Here is a 22,749-nt window from a genome sequence, read left to right as displayed (position 1 = left end):
AGTATAAAACTCACAGATCTTATAAAAAATTACACAAATGAAGCTACAGAACAACTAGATAATTAACATTATGACAGGAACAAAACCTCACAAATCAATATTAACTTTGAACATAAATGAATTAAATTCTCCAATTAAAAGGTACAGATTGACAGAATGAATTTTAAAGAAAACATGATCTGACCCTATGCTACTTACAGGAGACACACCTTATTGATAGACACTTATAGAATGAAAGTAAAGAAGAGGGAAGAGATGTTTCATGGAAATAGAAACAAAAAGCAAACAGAAGCACTGGATTTAAATTGGACTTTAGATCAAGTAGAGCTAACAGACATTTATAGAGCATTCTGTATAACAACCATAGGATATACATTCTTCACATTAGCTCATGGAACATTCTCCAAGATGATAAACTATATGTTAGGCCACAAAAAAAGTATTAATAAATTTCAAACAATCAAAATCATACAAAGTATCTTCTTGGACCACAGTAGAATAAATTTAGAAATCAATTCCAAGAAGAACTCTTGGAAATTATACAAATACATGGAAAATAAACAACATACTCCTGAATGATTTCGTGGTCAATGACAAAATTAAGATGAACATCTAAATTAAAAAATAATAAAATATAATTCATTTGAAATGAATAAAAAATGGAGGTACAACATACCAAAACAAGCACAACAAAGAAGTGCTGAGAGGGAAGTTTATAACTTTAAATTCCTACATCGATAAAATAGAAAGATCATAAATTAAAAACCAATATCATACTTCAAGGAACTCAAAACACAAGAATGAAACAAACCCAAGAGAGCAGAAGAAAAGAAATAACAAAGATCAGACCAGAACTAGATAAAATTGAGGACAAAATAAAAAATACAAAAGGTCAGTGAAGTGAAAGTTAATCTTTTGAAAATGTAAATTAAATTGACAGACTGCTAGCTAGACTAACCAAGAAGAGAGAAGATTCAAATAAGCACAAATGAGAAGTGAAAAAGTTGACACTGTAACTGATACCACAAAAATATATAAGATCATCAGAGACTACTATGTATATTTCTATGATTACATTTATTTATTTATTTATTTAATCTAAATGAACACTTCATCGTCATTCATTCAGTTACAATCATTATTCCCTACTCTCCAACCTACATTTATTCTGATGAGAGGTAACATTACTACTCTGGGACCTGTCAATATTTTTCTAGCCTCTCTAGTACCTATAGTGTCCACTTTGTTCATAAGACACAGGAACACTTTCCTACTGTTGGTGAAAGTGAAGCTGGTGCCTGTGAAGTTCTTTCTGCTCGAGGTCTCAGGAGAAGGCTTTAGATTTTTCCAGAAATAATAGAACACCAGTCTCTGTGTCTATCCATATTCCAGGAGACATGGGTCAAGTTATAAGTGTAACTATCACCACTTTGGTCATATGACATCAGTGAGAGTCTACTGAACCCTCACATTTGGCAGAGGGTAAGGTACCTATGACAAGGAGTAATAAAATGGTATAGTACTCCTTATTATACTAGTAGCCATCTTAAAAGAAATAATTGTTTCCTTTTATGAGCAATTTATTCTGAATGTCTTCATTTCTTTTAAATGTTCTATAATGGTCTGTCCATCAATTACCTTCACAATACTTGGTACGTGGCACCCACTATCCTAAGAAGACAGCAAAAATGTCTGCTTTGGTGCTTAAACACATGAGGAAATGAAACAGAATGAATGAGTATTCAGGCATGTCTGATTTCTCTATTTGGGCAATGGAACTATCTCTAAAGTTCTTAATGTGTTATTTATATCATATTTCAAAAAGTTGCTATGGTTCTTTTTCCTGCAAATCTTCTGCTGATTATTCATTCTTTCTTAGAGTATTTATGGTGTACCTACTATGTGGCAAGCTTGGTCCCCCATGATGGGGCTACAGTAGGGTATCTAGGGTCTCAAAATCAAGTAGGAAAGCAAAATATAAACAAGTCTCTCCCAGAGTAAGGAAGAGGGTGAAAGAAATGCTATGGTAATACAAAATGTAGGTCAATTAAGTCTACTGAAGCAGTCAGAAAAATCTTTGGCACTGAGTAAGACTGACACCTAACATCAAACTTCAAGGAACTGACACTTCTCTTTATGTAATATTACTCTTCTGAAGTTCCTGATATTTCCCTTGATGTGAATAAAAGCTATGTTTTATGAAAAAGTTTCATTCATCATTTTCTCCTTTTTTTAGGTTTTCATGAGCACATCATTTTCAAGAATTCCTTTTTTTCATATTTTTATCTATTTAGTCTATTTATGTTCTCAGTTTTCTATCTTTAATTAGTTCAATTTCTGGGCCTGTAGTGAAGTTAATTATATTGAGAATCTGTGAAACATATGGTTAGAAAAAAAGTTGCAGTAACAAGGAGTGGCCTACTCCCCACTGCTGAATAAAGGCAACTAGTTGAATTTAAGTGTTCAGCAGACAGAAATACCTACTTCATACGTAACAGATGAGATGCTACAAAGAATGTCAAAGGTAGCGGGAAAAAAAATGCAATCACTTGCTACTCAGTTCCACGGATTCAAATTTAGGCTTGCAATGTTACTTTGAAGCACATGATATGAAGATTGCAGACTTCCCTTAAAAAAAGCATTTTGAGCAGCTACATTTAGAATAGTCAATAGTACTAACAAGTGAATGGTAAATGAATTCTAGAGAAATTATTTACAAATTGTGATTGTATTCCTAACCGAATGATAAATTCACATGTGTTTGGCAGGGATTCATAAATTATTGCTTCTTTGGTTTGTGGTTAGGAATGGGGCTCACGCACTTTCTAATTCACTACCTAAGGCTGAGAGCTAGCTTTTATCCCCTGATCTTCTTACAATTCAAACTCTCACTAGTGCCTCCATCTATCATCTACCCCCAAAATGCCTCAGACTGATGTTGAGGGCTCTGGCTGGTCTCCAACAAATACTTGGGAGTATAGAAAATAGAGGATGTAGAAATTACAGTGAATTTTAGGAAAAGGTGTTAAAATATTTTATTTAAAAGCCGAAAGTTCTCTGCTATTCAGAACATACTCCAAATGTAAGGTGTTACTCTGATAACACACTGAGTTGAACATAGCGGAATATTTATGATCTGTTGTTTTTCTGCCACTTAGACCAGTCTTGTACATCTGGCAAAGAACAGAAGTTCAAAGCGTGAGAAATTTATTTTATAAACATTCATGGCTAGAATAGTAGAGCCTTGGCTATCCAGGCAGATGACAGGTATTGCTCTGACAGTTCTTGACCATTATTGGTACATGTCAGGCACTGTGCTAAATGATTCTGTACTACCCTTTTCTCCCACTGCTATGAATGACTATCTAAGACAGGGTAATTTAAGAAGAAAGGGGATTTAATTGACTCATAGTTCAGCAGACTGTACAGGAAACATGGCTTGGAAGCATCAGGAAACTTACAATCATGGTAGACAGCAAAGGGGAAGCAAGCAAGTCTCACCATGGCAGACTAGAAGAGACCGAGAATGAAAGGGGAAGTGCTACTCACTTTCAACCAACCAGGTCTTGTGAGTACTCTATCATGACACAGCACTAGGGAGATGGTGCTAAAACATTAGAAACCACCCGTAATCCAATCACCACCCAACGGGCTCCACTTCCAACACTCGGGATCACAATTCAACATGAGATTTCGGTAGGGACACAAAGCCAAACCATATCAGCTTCACATGGGTTTCTCATTTAATCTCTAAAGCAACCCTGTGATTGAGTCAGGGACTGCATTCATTCCCATTTACAGAGGAAGAAAGAGGTTTGGAGTGTGCTGAATATTCTGCTTTCCCCTCCAGGTTCCCACTTCACCCTTCTCCACCTTACTCTGTGACTGCAAAGGCTGATTACTATGAACTGCATCACCTGGAGCTCTTACTCTATGGTTCAGATTAGGTTTGGCTTATAAGAGGCACCAGATGGAGATTAGAGGCAGGAGGAGTAAGAGGTCAAGATCTTTATTCCATTATTTCCTCCATTCTGGGTGTCGTTTGGTAATGACTGTGTTCCTCTACTGAATGCCACAGGTCCTCCCAGGTGGCTCTCTCCATACATCCATAACCCCTGCAGGATTCTGGTGATTACGCCCACATCTTGCCCTTTCAGGCCAAAGCATAATGAGGATTTTCTACTGTTTTTAACCAAGGACTTCAACAACATTTTGTGGTAAACACATACTTTATCCAAGCATTTATAAATAATCTTTGTCTTAATTTCCTTTCAAATTTTCTTTTTGAGTGGCATCTGTTTTCTGCTGAAAAAAGATCACACAGCTAGAATATTATCTCACCATTTTATTTAGGTACTTTATTTAGGTGGTAAAAATGTAACAAAATTTATCTTCTTATCCACTTTAAGTCTATAGCTCAGTAGTGTTATGTATATTCTCATTGTTGTGAAACAGACCTCAAGAAGTTAGATTGCAAATCTAAAACTCTATACACATTAAACAACTCTCCTTTTCCCTTTTTCCCCAGCCCTTAGTAACCACAATTCCACTTTGTTTCTATGAATCTGACTACATTAGATAGATACATCAATATTAGTACAACAACGTACTATTTGTCTTTTGTAACTGGATTATTCCACTTAACATAATGTTCTCAAGATCTATTCATGTTGTAGCATGTGACAACCTTGCTACATTTTTAAGGTTGACTAACACTCCATTTTATGTAATACAACATTTTGTTTATCCATTCTTGAATAACAAGACTGGACATTTGTGTTGCTTGCATCTCTTTGCTATTGTGAATAGTATTGTTTTGAATGTTGGTATACAAATATCTGCTTGAGACTCTTCTTTCAGTTCTTTGGGTTACATACTCAGAAGTGAGATTTCTGGATCATATGTTAATTTTATTTTTAATTTTTCAAAGAACTTCCTTACTTATTTTTCTATGGTGGTTGCAACATTTTCCACAGTGCTACCACAGTGGTAGCAGTATTCCACCAACAGTACAAAAGGGATGCAGTTATTTGACATCATTGCCAACACTTGTCATTTTCTATTTTTTTAACAGTAGCGATTCTAAAGGGTATGAGGTGATACATCTTGTTGGTTTTGATTTATATTTCTCTCATGATCAGTGACGTTGAGCATCTTTTCTTATGCTTGTTGGCCATTCATATATCATTTCTGGAGAAATGTCTATTTGAGTCCTTTGCCCATTTTAAAATCTGGCTACTATTTTGTTGTTGTTGAATTGTAGGAGTCCTTTATATGTTCTATATATTCACTCTTTATCAGATATATGATTTGCAAATATTTTCTCCCATTTCATAAGTTGTTTTTCACTCTGCTAATTGATTTCCTTAATTCACAAGGGCTTCTAAGTTTGATGTAGTCCCATTTGTCTGTTTTGCTTTTGTTGCCTCTGCTTTCAGTGTCATATCCAAGAAATAATTGCCAAATCCAGTGTCATAAAGGTTTCCACCTATGCTGTATTCAAGGAGTGGTACAATCTTAAGTCTTACATTTAGGTTTTTAACCTGTTTTGAGTTCATATTTATATAGGATTAATATGAGTCCTACTTTATTTTTTTGCATATGTTACTCAGCTTTTCTAGCATCACTTGTTAAGACTGTAATTTCTTCATTGAGTGGCCTTGGCAACCTTGCTGAAGATCAATGGACCACAAATGTGTGAATTTATTTATAGGATCTCTATTCTATTCCTTTGGAATATTTATATTTCTTTATGCCAGTACCACAGTTTTAATTACTGTAGCTGTGCAATATGATTTGGAATCCAGAAGTATGACGGCTCCAAATTTGTTATTCTCTTTTCAAAATTGTTTTGGATATTTGGAGTTACTTGATATTTTATGTTAATTTTAAAATTAATCTTTCTGTTTCAGCCAAAAAAATGACATTGGGATTTCAGTTGAGATTGAAGGGCTCTAACTTTGTTATTCTCTTTTCAAAACTGGTTTGGATATTTGGAGTTTATTGATATTTCATGTTAATTTTAAGATTAATCTTTTAATTTTGGCAAAAAAATGACATTGGGATTTTGAGATTGAATTTAAACTATCAATCGCTTTGAATATTATGGACATCATAATAATATTAAGTATTTAAATTCATAGGCATTTTATATCTTTCAATTTATTTGTGTCTTCTTCAATTTATTTCAGCAATGTTTTATTGATTTTAGTGTACAAGTCTTTTATGTCTTTGGTTAGGTTTATTCCTAAGTATTTTATTTTTTATGTGCTATGATAAATATAATGATTTTCTCAATTTTCTTTTCAGATTGTTCACTATTAGTGAATAGAAATACCTGATTTTTGTGTTGATTTTGTTTTCTACAAGTTTGCTGAAATGATTTATTAGTTTTAACCATGATTTTATAAAATTATTAGTTTCTTACAGGTAAGATCATGTAGTCTATGAACAAAAAGAATTTTACTTATCCCTTCCCAATTTGGAAGTCATTAATTAAGTAATTAATTAATCAATTTTGTTCACTTGCTCTGGCTAATACTGCCAATACCATGTTAGATAGACGTGCTGACAGTGGGCACCCTTACCTTGTTATTGGTCTTACAGAAAAAGCTTTTTATATTTCACTATTGAGTGTGATGCTAGTCATAGACTTTTAGTAAATGGGTTTTATTATGTTGAGGTAATTTCCTTCTATTTCTACTTTGCTGAGTATTTTGTTATAAAAGCTTTTTGTTATATCTTGTCAAATGCTTCTTTTCTGCATCACTTGAGAAGGCCATGTGTGTCTTCTATTCTGTTAACATAGTGTATTACATTAATTGATCTTCCTAAGATTGAACCATCTTTGCATTCTAGGAATAAATTCCACTTCACCAAGGTATATAATCCTTCTAATGTGCTGTTGAATTTGGTTTGTTAGTATTTCCTTGAAGATTTTTGCATTAATATTCTTTAGGAATATTGGTCTGTAGCTTTCTTGTAGTTTAATTGTCTGGCTTTGGTATCAGAATAATTCAGGTCTCATAGAAAAAACTTGGAAGTTTTACCTCCTTTTTTTTCTTTTTTCTAGGTATCAGGATGAATGGTGTGGTTTCTTTTGTAGAATTCAGCAGGGAAGCCATCTGGTCCTGGATATTGCTGGGAGGTTTTTGATTACTGATTTCATCCCTTTACTCATTATTGGTTTGTTCATATTTTCTATTTATTCATGGTTCAGTCTTGATAGTTTGGGTTTCCAAATTTTTAGATTATCTGATTTATTGGCATACAATTCCTCATATATTCTCTTGTTCATCTTTTATTTCTGTGGCACCAGTCGTCATGTTCTCCTCTTTTCATTTCAGATTTTAGTTACTTGTGTCAATCAAGAAAAATGACAGAGATGCTACTTAGTCATAAAAAGGAATGAAGTAACTAGATAGAATTGGAGACCATTAATCTAAGTGAAGTAACTCAAGAATGGAAAGCCAAACATTGTATGTTCTCAGTCATAAATGGGATCTAAGCTATGAGGACATAAAAGCATAAGTGGTCTTTGGATACTCAGGTGAAGGGATGTAAAGTGGGTGAGGGATAAGAGTGCACATTGGGTACAGTGTACACTGCTCAGGTGATGGGTGCATCAAAATCTCAGAAATCACTACTAAAGAATTTATTCATGTACAAAAATTAATTAATTAGCTAAAAAATAACTGATCTGCTCTCTGTCACTCTAGATTATATTTGTCTTTTTTGGAGTTCCATATAAATGGAATCATATGATGTACTATTTTGTGTCTGGTTTCTTTCACTCAGTGTAGTTTTATGATTTAACCACGTAGTTACACGTATCATTCCTTGTTTTTGTTGAGTATTCCATTGTAGAGATACACCACAATTTGTTTATTTGTTTATCTATTAATAGGCATTTGAGTTGCTCCAGTTTGGGATTCCTGCAAATAAAGCTGTTAAGAACATTAAAAAAAAAGACTGGGAAAAATTTCAATCATTTTAGGAGGTTTATTTGTGAACGTTAAGGATGAGCACTGGGGAGAAAGGCCTATACCTTTCTCTGAAGCTGATTTTGAGGGCTCCAAATTTAGAGGGGAAAGGATGGGATATTGAAAAATACACAATTTTCATGTAAGAGGAGGGTGGGGGAAAATATTCATGCCTTCATCTGGTTCAGTCAATCTGCATTTTTACATAAGATAACATGGACAATAGGACAGGGGTAAAAATCAGATATACATTTGTGTCAGGTGGGCAGAGGTATGACACAGAAATTAAAATCTGTCCTTTGAGTTCTGTCCTATGAACCTGTAAAGATAAGCTATCAATTTACATTGCCGTGGTGAATTTTAACAGAAATACTTTAGGGTAAACACCTTGGAGTCCACTAGGAATTTCTTTGTGGGCAAAATATGAGGGAGGTGTGTAGCTTTTAATCTGTAGCCATCTTATTTAGGAACCAAAAGGGAATGCAGGTGTGCATAACCCAGTTTTCAGCTTGACTTTTCCTTTGGCTTAATGAGTTTTGGTCTCAAGATTTATTTTTCTTTCACATTTGAATCTTCTCTCTTTTATTCTTAGTTAATCTAGATAAGAGTTTATCAACATTGTTGATCTTTTCACAAAACCATCTCTTAGTTTTGTTGATTATTTTCTATTCTTTTCCTATTCCCCATTTCATTTATCTTAATTCAAATTACAGGCTAAAACTAATGCTGATGAGAATGTGGAGAAAGGGGAACCCTCGTACATCGTTGGTGGGAATGTAAATTAGTACAACCACTATGGAAAACAATAAATTAGTACTGCCATTATGGAAGTTCTCAAAAACCTAAAACTAGAACTACCATATGATCCAGCAATCCCACAGATAGGCATATATTCAATAGAAAGGAAATCAGTATATCCAAAAGATATTTGCACTCCCACGTTTATTGCAGCACTATTCACAATAATTAAGATAGGGATTCAACCCAAATGTCAATCAATGGATAAATTAATAAAGAAAATGTGGTATATATACACAATGGAATATTACTCAGGCATAAAAAATAATGAAATCCTTTCATTTGGAACAACATGAATGGAACTTTTCACAAATACTTGGGAACTGAAAAAATTGAATTCCTGGAGGTAGAGAGTAAAATCATAGTTATCAGAGGCTAAGAAGGAGAGTGGGGAGGGGGAATAAGGAAGCAATTGCTAATGAATACAAAAATATAGTTAGAAGTTATAAGATCTATTGTTCAGTAGTAAAATAGGGTGACTGTAGTTAACAGTAATTTATTTTGTATTTTCTCATAACTATAAGAGTAGTATGGCAATGTTTCTAACACAAGTAAATGATAAATGCTTAGGATGGTGAATACCTCAATTTCCTTGACTTAATCATTCACTGCACATCATATGCTTGCATCAAAATATCACATGTGTCCAATAAATGTGCAGAATTAGTATGTGTCCATAATAATTATAAATAAAAATAAATAAATAAATAAATAAAATGTAAAAAAGAAGTTATACAAATGATCAATAAGCACTTGAAGAAATGCTTATCATCAGTAATCATTACAAAAATGAAAATCAAAACTACAATGGGATACCCCCTCACAACCAGTTAGCCTGTCTACTTTTGAAACAAAGTAAGAAGTGTTGGCAAGGATTTGGAGAAACTGGAACTTATGTGCACTACTGGTAGGAATGTAAAATAGTGCAGCCAATGTGGAAAAGAGTATGGCAGTTCCTAAGTTTAAAATAGAATTACAATATAATCCAACAATTCCATTTCTGGGTATGTGCCAAGATGAATTGAAAGCAGGGTCTTGAAGAGATATTTGTACATTTAAGTTCACTGCAGCAATATTCACAGTAGGTAAAATGTGGGAGCAACCCAAGTATCCATGGACAGATGAATGTATAAGCAAGATAGGCATATACATGCAATGGAATATTAGCCTTAAAAAAGAATACAATTCTGACATATACTACAACATGCATAAACCTTGAGGACATTATCATGAGTGGAATACACCATGGGAAAAAGAGAAATACTGTATGATTCCACGTGTATGAGGTACTTAGAGTAGTCAAAATTGTAGAGACAAAAAGCAGAATGGTCACTGTCAGAGGGTAGGGGGAAGGAGGAATGGGGAATTATTGTTTAATAGGTGCAGAGTTTCAGTTTTCCAAGATGGAAAGACATAGAAATGGGTGGTGGTGATGCTTGCACAACACTGTGAATGTGTTTTATACCACTGATCTGTATGTTTGAAAATGGTTAAGATGGTAAATTTTATATGTATTTTGCCATAATAAAAATGGGAAATAACACTATGTAATTTTGAGAACCTAAGAAGTAGAGGTGTTCAGAGGAGAAGCTAGAGCAATAGAATTCAAGCAGTAAAAAAAGATAAAATAGAAAAAATAATTTCCTAGCTGATAGCAGATGAGTATAGGGAGATTGAAACTACTCCTCAATATTTAGACAAAATTAAGGAAAGAGACCCATACTATGGGATATATTTGCAAAAACATTCATTTTAATGTTAAATTTACAAATCCTACAATATTCAAAGCAGGAAAAAAAGTTTACTGATGAATTCAGAAAATCAGCCTGAATTCAATTTTTTATTCAGAAAAAAACTAAATATGTGAAAAGAATGGAGAAGTGTGTACAATTATTTCAGGGAAAACAATCTATAACCTAAGATTCCTACTCTGCTAACCTGTCATGTATGTAGGAATAAAGCAAAGATAATGATATTCTAACTCAGTCGTACTGACCTCCTTACCCTTTTTTTCACCTCATGGCACACATAGAAAATGATGTTTTAATTGCATAATAGGGTAACTAGATATGGCTGCTCATAAGGGACAATTGGCCTAAAGGCTCTGGGTGCCCCGATCTATGACTAGTCACCCCAAAATTTTAGGGAATCAATTAATCAGTACACTTGTCATTCATATTTGGTACACTCGTCTGATATGGCACACCAGTTGGGGAACTCTCTTTTAACATATACTAGGATTCATAAAACATACTGCTCATTCAGTCTTCAGTAGAAAATCAGTGTACCTCTACTGAAAGAAAGATGAAAATAGAATGCAAGAATAATAATCTTTTGAAGAAACCAACTGGAGGGACATTCAAACCAATAAATAGAGAGCTGTAAGCATGAACAAGTGCTAGAAATACAAGTACTACATTGACTTCAAAATTCTAAAGCTATTCTTGAAAAAGATTTACATAATTAAAATTTATTATTATAATTTTATTATTTGGGTCTTTAAGTACACATTACATTAACACTGAAAGTACTGTCAACAGGGTGACCAATGCTGGTAAATCAATGGACAGTTGTCAGGATTTCTATTATCCTTTCTGTAACATTTGTAACTAATATAAAAAAGTTTCAGAGATATAATTTGTTAGAAAAAAATTAAAAATTATATACATAAGTTTATGAAGTTGAAGATAAAAGAAACTTCTCTGAGCCTGATCCTTAATTTTAATTCTCAAAGATAAACTCTGTTCAAAATTTCTAGTGTATCCTTACAAAGTTATAGATATTATGACATTTGATATATGTCAGATGATACAGAGCATGTACAATGCTACATTTTCATTGGACTATGTATTATGGCCTTTGGCATATTTCACATGACATGTAACATACGTTATATAATTTTTTCCTTTTCTACAAAAATGGTATATAGTATATACTTCTCTTTGCTCTAGATCTTTGTTTATTTTCTTTTAATATGTATTGGACATATTGTTTATGTCAGCTCTTGTATATCTACATCCCTTTTAATTGTTGCATAGCATTCCATTGAATTGGTGCATGAATATTTGCTAATTTACATGTCAAATACCCTATTATTTGATAATTAAGTAGTTTCAACTTGTTATTTTTAATAATATGGTATTGCAATTTTTTACAAATGCATGTATAAATATTTGTGCATGTCTTTCTATAGGATAAATGTATAAAATTAGAAGTGATGAGCAGAAGCGTATGAATATTTTAAGTGTTTAGAGATATTCCTGTGTTGTTGTTGGCTAAGATATGCCAATTTAAATTGAACCAACAATGAATGATAGAGTTGGTTTCTTCATATCCTTGCCAATAAGGTAGTTTACTACCTTTTAATTTTTTTTTTAATCTGATAGGCAAACTAAAATATATTCCATAAATTCTTAGTGAACTATCGTTTCATGTTTATTAATTGTTTTTATTTTTTTCTCTGGATATCTTGTTCCCAATTGTTATCTCCCCTGCCTTTTTTTAACCACTTTATCTGTGTGTTCTTCTTCCAAACTTGAAAGAACCATACATATGTTAATAATAACAGGCCTCAGCCTATTAAGGAGTTGAATTTTTTTTCCAGTTATTGTCTTTTGAAATGTTTAGATTATTTCTTGGTACATGAAATTTTAAAATGTTTGGATAGTACATTTTATCAATTGCTTTTTTTATGGCTTCTCTCTTCCTGAGGAAGTCCTTCCTCACTCCAAGACTTTAAAAATTCTTCTTTTGCATTTTATCCTTGTGATTTCATAAGTTCACTAACTTTTTCTATCTAAAATCCAACTAGAAGTTTTACTGTTATAAGGAAGTAAAATGGGTCCAGCTTAATTTTTCCTAAGTGATTATCTAGATGTCTCTAAATAATTGAATGGTTCATCTTGTCCTCATTGATATTTACTCTATTTTGATATTTATTCTATGACATTTATTCTTTCTTTCTCTATATATGTGTTTATCAACACACACACACACACACACACACACACACATACACTTATATACAGAGAGAAACATCTAGATCTATTTCCCTCTTCCACTAATATTTCTGTCTATGCTTACAGCAGTAACACTTCATTTAATTTATGATAACTAGTTACAGGTTTAATGGTTTGTAGATTCAGTTTCTTCACTCCACCAGTACTCTTATTTTTTAAAAATTTATTAGATATGGAATCTTATTATTCCAGATAAATTTTGAATCCTATTGTTATGATACAAATAGTGTTTGTGTTTAAATTTAGTACCTGTGTGACTACCATAATTTAAGTAGACATATTTTAGGCCTTATACATTTCTGGTAATTTCTTCATTCATTCATTTTTTTAAATGTAAAATTATAACTATTAAAGCACTGTAGGTATAGTGGTGAGAAAACAGACCTTTTCTTTATGGACCTTATAGGTAGCAAACAATAAACGATATTAATATACAAAATGTATACATACAACACATAAAATAATATTATTTGACAAGCTAGCAGCTAAATTAGGGCTCCAATAACAGAGTGGCTAGCAACTCTGCCGTAAAGGGAAATGAAGGGGAGTTGGATGTGGGTAGTTACAGGATGCCTTTCACAGGATACTTCTTTTACCTGGAGGATAGCCTAATGCCCAGTTTTCCAACCCATGACCAGAGGTTCCTCACAAGGAAAACTTGTTTATACTAGCAGATGCTCCTGTAGCTCCTGACTGACCCATGTCCAGTTTATGCCTACGTGACCATTGCTGTAGCACTGAGAGCCTGATCTTACCTTCCCTCCCAAACCCTGGAAAACCTTGCCTGGGGGAGCCATTGGTTCTTCAGATAGAAGGCTTAAATTCAATACACTACCACAATAGGAAAAAGCTCAAGGATTTTCACTTACAGATCCTGGGCAGAGAAGATGCAATGAGTCAGGAGATAATTCTTCCATTCCCAGGTTATGTAAGCCAGGAATGAAGAGTCAGGCAGACGAGAGAGAGAGAGAGAGAGAGAGCGCGCACATGTGGCAACTAGTAGCATATAAGGGAGTATGGTGTGAGTCACTTTATGTTTCCAGGCATTAAATGCCTAAATGGACCATTTAAAGACAGTCAGAACAGCTAAGAGTCCACTTTGCTAGGTGGGAGAGATACCTCTAAGTTTTCATCTTTGGCTACCTGTTTGAGCCATTGCGTATGGTATTCTACTTCGAATGCCTAGGAAGCAGCCTTTGCTGTGTCATTCCCATTCCATAAATAATAATAATTGCATAAGTAATTACACACACACACACATAACATTATTTTTGTCATAGAAGGAAATGAAACAGCACAATAGGTTATACAGAGAAATTACAGGCCATGCTATGGATTTTACTCTACCTTAAATTGCAAAGGGAAACCACTGGAGGGCTTTAAATGAGGAAGAGACACAAGCATATTTGCAGTTTTAAAACTGATTCTGTCTGTTGTTAAGGAGAAAGACCGACTTGGGGCAAGGGCAGAAGTTAGTGAACGAGTTGGGAAACTATGATGGTAAAAACAGAAATAATGGTGTTTTGGTCTTAGACTAGAAAGAGAATGGAGTTAGAGTTAGACAAATTTAAAGCATTGAGTAGAACTGATAGGATTTGGGGATGAATTAGACTGAAACAGTTTATGGCTGATAGAGGCTGTCTAATTTAGGTAAGTTATTTTCTCATATCTGCCCTCCATTTCACTGACTTTTGCTATTTTTTTTTTGGCCGCTTTATTTCTGCCTTTGATGTAACTTTTATTTTTTGAAATGGCTTTATGGTTTCTGTGTAGTCTAATTCTGCAGTATTTGTCTCTTTTTTTTGGCTAATTGCTTGTTATCTGATCTCTTATTTCTTTGAATTGCTTTTCCAAAGACTGTTTTTATTTGCTTTAAAAAATAGAGACTTTTTGTATGAATGTTTTCTGTTTACAAAAATAAGTCTTTTGAAGAGTTTTGTGTGTTTTTTTGTTTGTATGTTTTTGAGACAGGATCTTACTCTATTGCCCAGGCTGGAGTGCAGTGGTGTGATCTCGGCTCACTGTAGCCTCAAATTCTCAGGCTCAAGCAATCCTCCCACCTCAGTCTATCTGGTAGCTGGGACCACAGGTGCACACCACCACACCCGGCCAATTTTTTGTATTATTTTTTAGAGAAAGAATTTCGCCATTTTGGCCAGGCTGGTCTTGAACTCCTGACCTCAGATTATCCACCCACCCCGGCCTACCAAAGTGCTGGGATTACAGGCGTGAGCAGCCATGTTTGGTGAAGAGTATTTTTAATATATATTTTGTGTCATGCCCCTTTCACATTACCTTTTAGTATGGTATGCACAGGTACTCTGTTGGAAAATTGGTGCTTGTTGTATTTAAACGCGCATATTTTGGCCTGCCATTTTCTTATGATTTGGATAGAGAGGACAATAAATGGAGTAGACAGAATAGAAACAAACACGCTGATAACTTCAAATTGAATGTATTGCTTTAAACACCCTGCACCAAATCTAATGAACTTTCTATTATACCATGAGATGCTGTTATTTTTTTTTCTTTTGTCACTATCTGTTTTAAAGGAAAAAAAATGATCACTCCTGTTGAAGGTCAGATCAATATGGATCACTTAACTGATTTAACAGATTACACTGAGGCTAACAACTAATTCTCATTTTTTTCTTTTTTTTGGGGGGGGCGGGCACAGCTAGGGTTTAATTGTATTCACTTTATTTTCAAAAGCAACTGTATATTGAATATGTCATACATATCTTCCGAGATTCTCACAGGACCATGAGCCTCAGGTGCTTGCTTTGCCTTAACTACCACCCATATGTTAACCCACCTTACTTAGACTGCATGGTTTCTCACCCAGGGCCAATCTGTAAATTACCTATAAGAGCCAGGCCTCCTCTTTGGGTGTTACCACACAGCCAGACCCACTAAATGTGCACCTTGAGTTTTTGGTTTATCCTGCAACTTGTATATACACCTTGTTGCAGAGTGCTTGAGTTGGTTCCAAAGCAGTTTACATCAGATGACTTAACCCAGAAGTATGGGGTATGAAATAATCTGTACAACAAGCCCCCATGACAGAAGTTTACCTATGTAACAAATCTGAACAGGTACCCCTGAAGTTAAAATACAGGTGAAAAAGAGGAAATATGGCATTAAGCGTCCAATTTGAAAATGTGTGTGGCATGTGCATAAATACTGTTTATTTCATTGACCAATCATAAAGGGAGGAAAGCAGAGAATCATGCAGATAAATGCATTTCCTCCTTCTACAGATTCTTCTAAGAATTGCTCTACTGCCTAGCTGGAGATCTATGTGGTTGAGAGAATTTACCTACACAACAGTCTACTGGCTTGGCCAGCATATCATCTTGAGTTGATTCCCATCCTTTTCACCTAGCTTCCCCTTTCCCCACTGTTACTGTCCTTGGACTGAATTTCTAAAAAATGGCATCAGCACTTACTTCTGGCTTCAAACTCTATTTTCCAAAGAACCCAGATTAAGATAAACCGCAAGCAAACTTTTAGTTTGCTGATTGATTTATCTACAAAACCTTACCTTCCCAGCCTCTTGGTCATTTTAATGTGCATTAAGACTGAATTAAATAGATATAGTTCCTCCCTTAGTCTCAGATCCTTTGTCATTTTGTTGTTTGCCTCACCATGGCCTTAGTCCTTATTGATTCAAGTCTTCATCACTCACTCAAATACTCTCAGCTCTGCCTACTGTGAAATATTCAAACTTGTCCAAAGGAAAATGCTTGATTTTCTCCCCCAAACTGCTCATCCGCCAGTTTCCATATATACATTAATGCACCAATATCCACCTATATTTTAGGCCAAAAACCTAAGGGTCATTCTTAATTTTTCTCTTTTCTTATTGAACCACATCCAATGTATTAGCAATGATGCCTATCTATCTCCAAATTAGATTCCTCTCTCTTCCGTTTTGGCCTTCTCCAATCCATTCTCACATCAGTCAGAGTGCTGTTTTGGAAATACAATTCATATCATATCATTCCCCTCCTTTAACCTCCCACAAGGGCCTATGATCAATTATCATTGGGTTATAGTTATTTCTTAAAACAACTTACAAGGCTTATCATGATGTAGCTTCTGATTATTTCTCTATTAAAAATATTGCTTTTGTAATATTTTCACTTTTATTTATGAATTATGAAGCACAGCATAATAGAAATGACAAGTGTCTTCGAGATGATATGCCACAATTTATCCTCTTTTTCCTAGTGTAAGAGTATGTATATGCCAAATACATTTTCAAATTGGATGCTTACTGCCATATTTCCTTTTTTTTTTTTACTTGTATTTTAATTTCAGAGGCATATGTTCAAGTTTGTTACATAGGTAAACTTGTGTCACGTGGGTGTGTTGTACAGGTTATTTCATCACCCAGCTATTAACCTTAGTACCATTAGTTATTTTTCCTGATCCTCTCCCTCCTGTCATCCTCACCTTCTGATAGGCCCCAGTGTCTCTTGTTCCCCTCTACGTGTCCATGTGTTTGCATCATTTACTTCCCACTTATAAGTGGGAACATGCAGTATTTGTTTTAATTTTTGTACTAGTTTGCTAAGGATAATGGCCTCCAGTTCCATCTATATCTCTGCAAAGGACGTGATCTCATTCTTTTTTATGGCTGCATAGTATTCCACAGTGACATGCACCACATTTTCTTTATCCAGTCTATCATTGATGGGCATTGAGATTGATTCCATATCTTTGCTATTGTGAATAGTGTTGCAATGAACATACATGTGCATGTGTCTTTAAAACAGAATTATTTATATTCTTTTAAGTGTATACCCAGTAATGGGATTGCTGACTAAAATAGTACTTCTGTCTTTAGGTCTTTGAGGAATTGCTACACTGTCTTCCACAATGGTTGAACTAACTGACACTCTCACATTTTGGGTGGGGCCTTTCTAGCCATGGCTGGAGTTGGAGCAGTTAGAAAGCTGAAAGCAATGTCCCAAGGTTGTGAAAGGCAGCAGGGCCCTGGGCCTGGCCCAGGAAACCATTCTTCCCTCCTAGGCATCTGGGCCTGTTATGGAAGGGGTTGCTGCAAGGGTTTCTGAAATTCCTTTGAGGTCTTTATCCCATTGTCTTGGCTATTAGCACTTGGTTACTCTTTACTTTTGCAAATATCTGCAGCTGGCTTGAATTCTGCCCCTGAAAATGGGTTTTTCTTTTACACTACATAGCCTGGTTAAAAATGTTTCAAACTTGTGTGCTCTGCTTCCCTTTTAAATGTAAGTTCCAGATTCAGACCATCATTTTGCTCACATATGTTAGCATATGTCGTTACAAGCAGCCAGGCTATATCTTTAATGCTTTGCTGCTTAGACATTTGTTCCACCAGATACCCTAAATCATCTCTCTCAAGTTCAAAGTTCCATGGATCTCTAGGGCAGAAGTGCAATGCCTCTAACCTCCTTGCTACCACATAACAAAAATAACTTTTGATTCAGTCCCCGATAAATTCCTCATCTCCATCTGAGAGGCCTTCTCAGTCTGGACATCATTGTCCATATCACTATCAGCATTTTGGTCACAACAATGTAACAAGTCTCTAGGAAGTTTCAAACATCCTCTCATTTTCCTGTCTTCTGAGCCCTCCAGACTATTTTAACCTCTGCCCATTACCCAGATCCAATGTCGTTTCCACATTTTCAGGTATCTTTATAACAATACCCCACTCTTGGTACCCATTTTCTGTACTAGTCCTTTCTCACATTGTTATAAAGAACTAGCTGAGACTGAGTAATTTATAAAGTAAAAATGTTTAATTGGCTCAAGGTTCCACAGGCTGTACAGGAAGCATGGCTTGGGAGGCCTCAGGAAACTTACAATAATGGCAGATGATGAAGAAGAAGAAGGCATGTCTTACATGGCCCAGGCAAGGGAAAGAGAGTGAAGGAGGAGGTCCTACACACTTTTAAACAACAAAATATGATGGGAACTCACTAGCATGAGTACAGCAAGAGAAAAATCTGCCCCCATGATCCAGTCACCCCTACCAGGCCCCTCCTCCAACATTGGCGATTACAATTCAACATGAGATGTGGGCAGGAACAAAAATCCAAACCATGTCACCCCTCCAATGTGACTGGACTTTAGACTGCTCTGAGCATCACAGGGCAAGAGAAATAATGTTATATGGCTCCCAGAGCTAGAATAGAAAAGGCTCTAAAGTTTCTACTAGGATTTCTTGGAACACTTATTTGGTGGAGATTGAGGTCGTATATGAAGGCCGATTGCTCTGCAACTACCATGGTGATCTATTGGAAAGTCTCACCTGGGGTCCCAGCCTCAAGTCAGCATCTAATACCAGTTACATCAGTGAACCATTCTGAGTGCCCAGTCCAGCTGAGGTTTCAAAGGACTGAAGGTCCTACTGTCATTTGTTTTTGTCAAAGAAAAACTTCTCTAGTTATTACTGGATTGTATTAAAATAAAGAGCTATGTGGTTTTTATATTATGGCCATAATAAGTTATCATTATATACAATTTATATTCAATTTATATACTTCAGGAGTATATGTAATTTGTTAACATTTTCTGACTTTTACACAAACTTTAGTCTGTTTTGTGTTGCTATAACAAAATACTTGAAACTGAATAATTTATAAAGAAAAGAAGTTTATTCAGCTCACTATTCTGCAGGCCGTACAAGCAGGGAATGTGCATCTACTTGGCTTCTGGTGAGACTGTACTCATGGTGGAAGGTGAAGTAAAGGCAGGCATGTCACATAGTGAGAGAGAGAGCAAGAGCAAAGAAGGGGGTGATACACTCTTATGTAATAGACAGCTCTTGCATGAACTAATACAGTAAGAACTCCCTCATTACCATGGGGAGGTCACCAAGCCATTCATGATGGATCTTCCCCCATGACCAAAACACCTGCCACCAAGCCTACTTCTAACATTGAGGGCCACTTTTCAACATGAGATTTGGAGGGGACAAACATCCAAACTATATCAACCTTTTTTTTTTTTTTTTTTTTTGAGACGAGTCTCACTCTGTTGCCTAGACTGAAGTGTAGTGGTGCGATCTCCGCTCACTGCAACCTCCACCTCCCAGGGTCAAGCGATTCTCCCGCCTCAGCCTCCCAAGTAGCTGGGATTACAGGTGCCTGCCACCACGCCCAGCTAATTTTTGTATTTTTAGTAGAGACGGGGTTTCACTATGTTGGCTAGGCTGGTCTCGAATTCCTGACCCCAAGTGATCTGCCCTCTTTGGCCTCCTGAGGTGTTGGGATTACAGGCATGACCCACCGTGCCCAGCCTCAACTTTTAATTCATATTTTTCTCTTTCACTTTTTTATTCTCACATACACTCTCAATTTGTTTCTTCCTACAGGTCTTAGACATGGTCATTTTGACTGGGTTTTAATGTAAATAAATATGTGTTCAATATATTTGGATAGATATTATTCTGTAATAACTATATTGAATGTGTTACATTTTGCAAGTTCTCCTAATGTAGATACACATCTACTTATAAAAATCATCATGTATTCTGCCAAACACAGGTATTTCCATGTAGCAAATGTATGTCGTCCGTATGCTTAGAGCATGAAAATGAAGCCACAGAATTTAAATGAAATGCATCTGATCAGTTGCTCTTCCAATTTGTGAAGAGAATATATATTACTGTTTTGTGGCATAGAGAAAGTAACTACCCTTTAAATAATGACAGAAATGTTTCCTGTATAACAAATAAAATAGGACATACATTTGTGAAAAATTTTCACTAAGCAAAAATAAAAATCATCCTAAATGCAATAATATGGCTGTTTTTCTGTATATCACAGACATGAGAATAGTTATTGCCTTTTTCTAAACAATACAATAAAAACCGCTAAATATCAACACAAATTAACAGCAACTGGAGTTAACTCAAAGTCCAGATAGAAAAATTTCAAATTTACTATGCCCCTCTGGAGAAGCTATGTTTTCTTCAACCTCCCATCACTGAGAGTATTATGGAGCCTATTATGTGTAAGCAAAACTCTTATCTGTTGCTTCACGTAGAAGGAAGGCAATTTGGCCGGGTGCGGTGGCTCAAGCCTGTAATCCCAGCACTTTGGGAGGCCGAGATGGGCGGATCACGAGGTCAGGAGATAGAGACCATCCTGGCTAACCCCGTGAAACCCCGTCTCTACTAAAAAATACAAAAAAAAAACTAGCCGGGCGAGGTGGCGGGCGCCTGTAGTCCTGGCTACTCGGGAGGCTGAGGCAGGAGAATGGCGTGAACCCGGGAGGCGGAGCTTGCAGTGAGCTGAGATCCGGCCACTGCACTCCAGCCTGGGCGACAGAGAGAGACTCCGTCTCAAAAAAAAAATAAAATAAAATAAATAAATAAATAAAAATAAATAAATAAAAAAAGAAGGAAGGCAACTTTTATCTACGAAATGCACAGTATGTATCAGGTAAACACTGCACTATATTACATGTTAATATCATTTCATTTTCCTAGTACAATTTTGTGAAGCAAGAGCTGACTTGGATATAAATATTTAGCAGTAATACAACTAAGCCATCATTTTATTTACATCCATAAAATATTAGCCTTGGAAAATATAGGCAACATATTACTACAAATAATATGTCTTATTATAACTGAAAAATCTGAGGAAAGTAAAGTTTGGGTGGAAGCATGTGTGGTTTGAGAAAAAAAAAAATCATCCAGGATTTTCTGATATGCTCTTTTGAATGAATGTTGCTGTCCTTCCCTTTCTTCTGCCTGCTGTGTCCATTTGAGAATAATGAAGTGACTGAATTATTATTATTATTATTTTTTTTTTTTTTAACAAACAAAACAGTTAGAAAATTATAGCAGCTTAGAGAAAGTGATTTGGCCAAAGCACATGCTGCAAGATAATGTTAGGAGCGGGTTTAGAATCCTTGCCACCTCTATGTTCTTTCTTCTAAGACTTGCTAACTTCTCTTCCAAAATGTGCACAGATTAATGCATTTTCAGAAATGCTGGATTTGAGAAATGATCAGACCATCCTTATATAAGAAAAACTCATTTTGCCTACTATGGAAATTATGTCAGTGCAAGAATTCCATGGCTTCATATATTAGTCACTGTCCCATTTGCAAGATAAAGCCCGGAACACTGGTGCTGGAATGATCATTTGTAATTCAAGGCAAATGAGAGAAATACCATGCATATTGATTATTCCTTCTAAAAAATTAAAGTTGATGGGGAATTTGAGATGGTTGTAACCACCATAGGAATGAAAATTATAACCTGAATTGCTATGTGAACATGGATCAAAGTATTGTTACCACTTGCAGAAATCATTTAGTGGGTGTCCACTCCCATAAAAATGTATTATTTTTGCTCATTTTGTTGACAGATTGTTGGCATTTATGCAGATGTGGGAAGCAGATACACTTTATTTGATTCCTTAGGACATAGTCATATCTTTTTATTAATTTATTATAGCAGAATATTCAGTATATTTTAATGCAAGCAGAATAGAAAATGAGCTCCTCCCAGTGACTTGTTTCATTTCTAGAAATTATTATGATTAAATTAAATCACTGGCAAAGAACACTATTTGATTTTCTAAGTTAAAGGCAAATATCATAGCTTAGTTGTTATTAAGTATCTTGGCATTCAAATTCAGGGCAGATTCAGCTTTTGCCAGGAAAAACAGATTCTCTTTTGAGTCAAGTGAGCTACCTAATTAGGTTCTTCATCCAAAGCTGTTTAAAGAATTATTGAACGCATTCATCCCAGTTCTCCCAGCCTACAAGTCAGACTATTGGAAACCCACTGAAGAGAAGATACTGCATTTACTTAGGGGCGGGAGATGTTTAATTTTCCTGTGACTTTTATTCATCAATTAGTTATTATGTCCTAATTCTCTTTATCAATATTACTTACTAAACCCTAAGCCTGATCTTTACCCATTGCAGTGCACTATTTA

The sequence above is a fragment of the Chlorocebus sabaeus genome, chromosome X (assembly GCF_047675955.1).
Source record: "Chlorocebus sabaeus isolate Y175 chromosome X, mChlSab1.0.hap1, whole genome shotgun sequence".
NCBI lineage: Eukaryota > Metazoa > Chordata > Mammalia > Primates > Cercopithecidae > Chlorocebus > Chlorocebus sabaeus.
Note: the sequence above shows the minus strand (reverse complement) of the source record.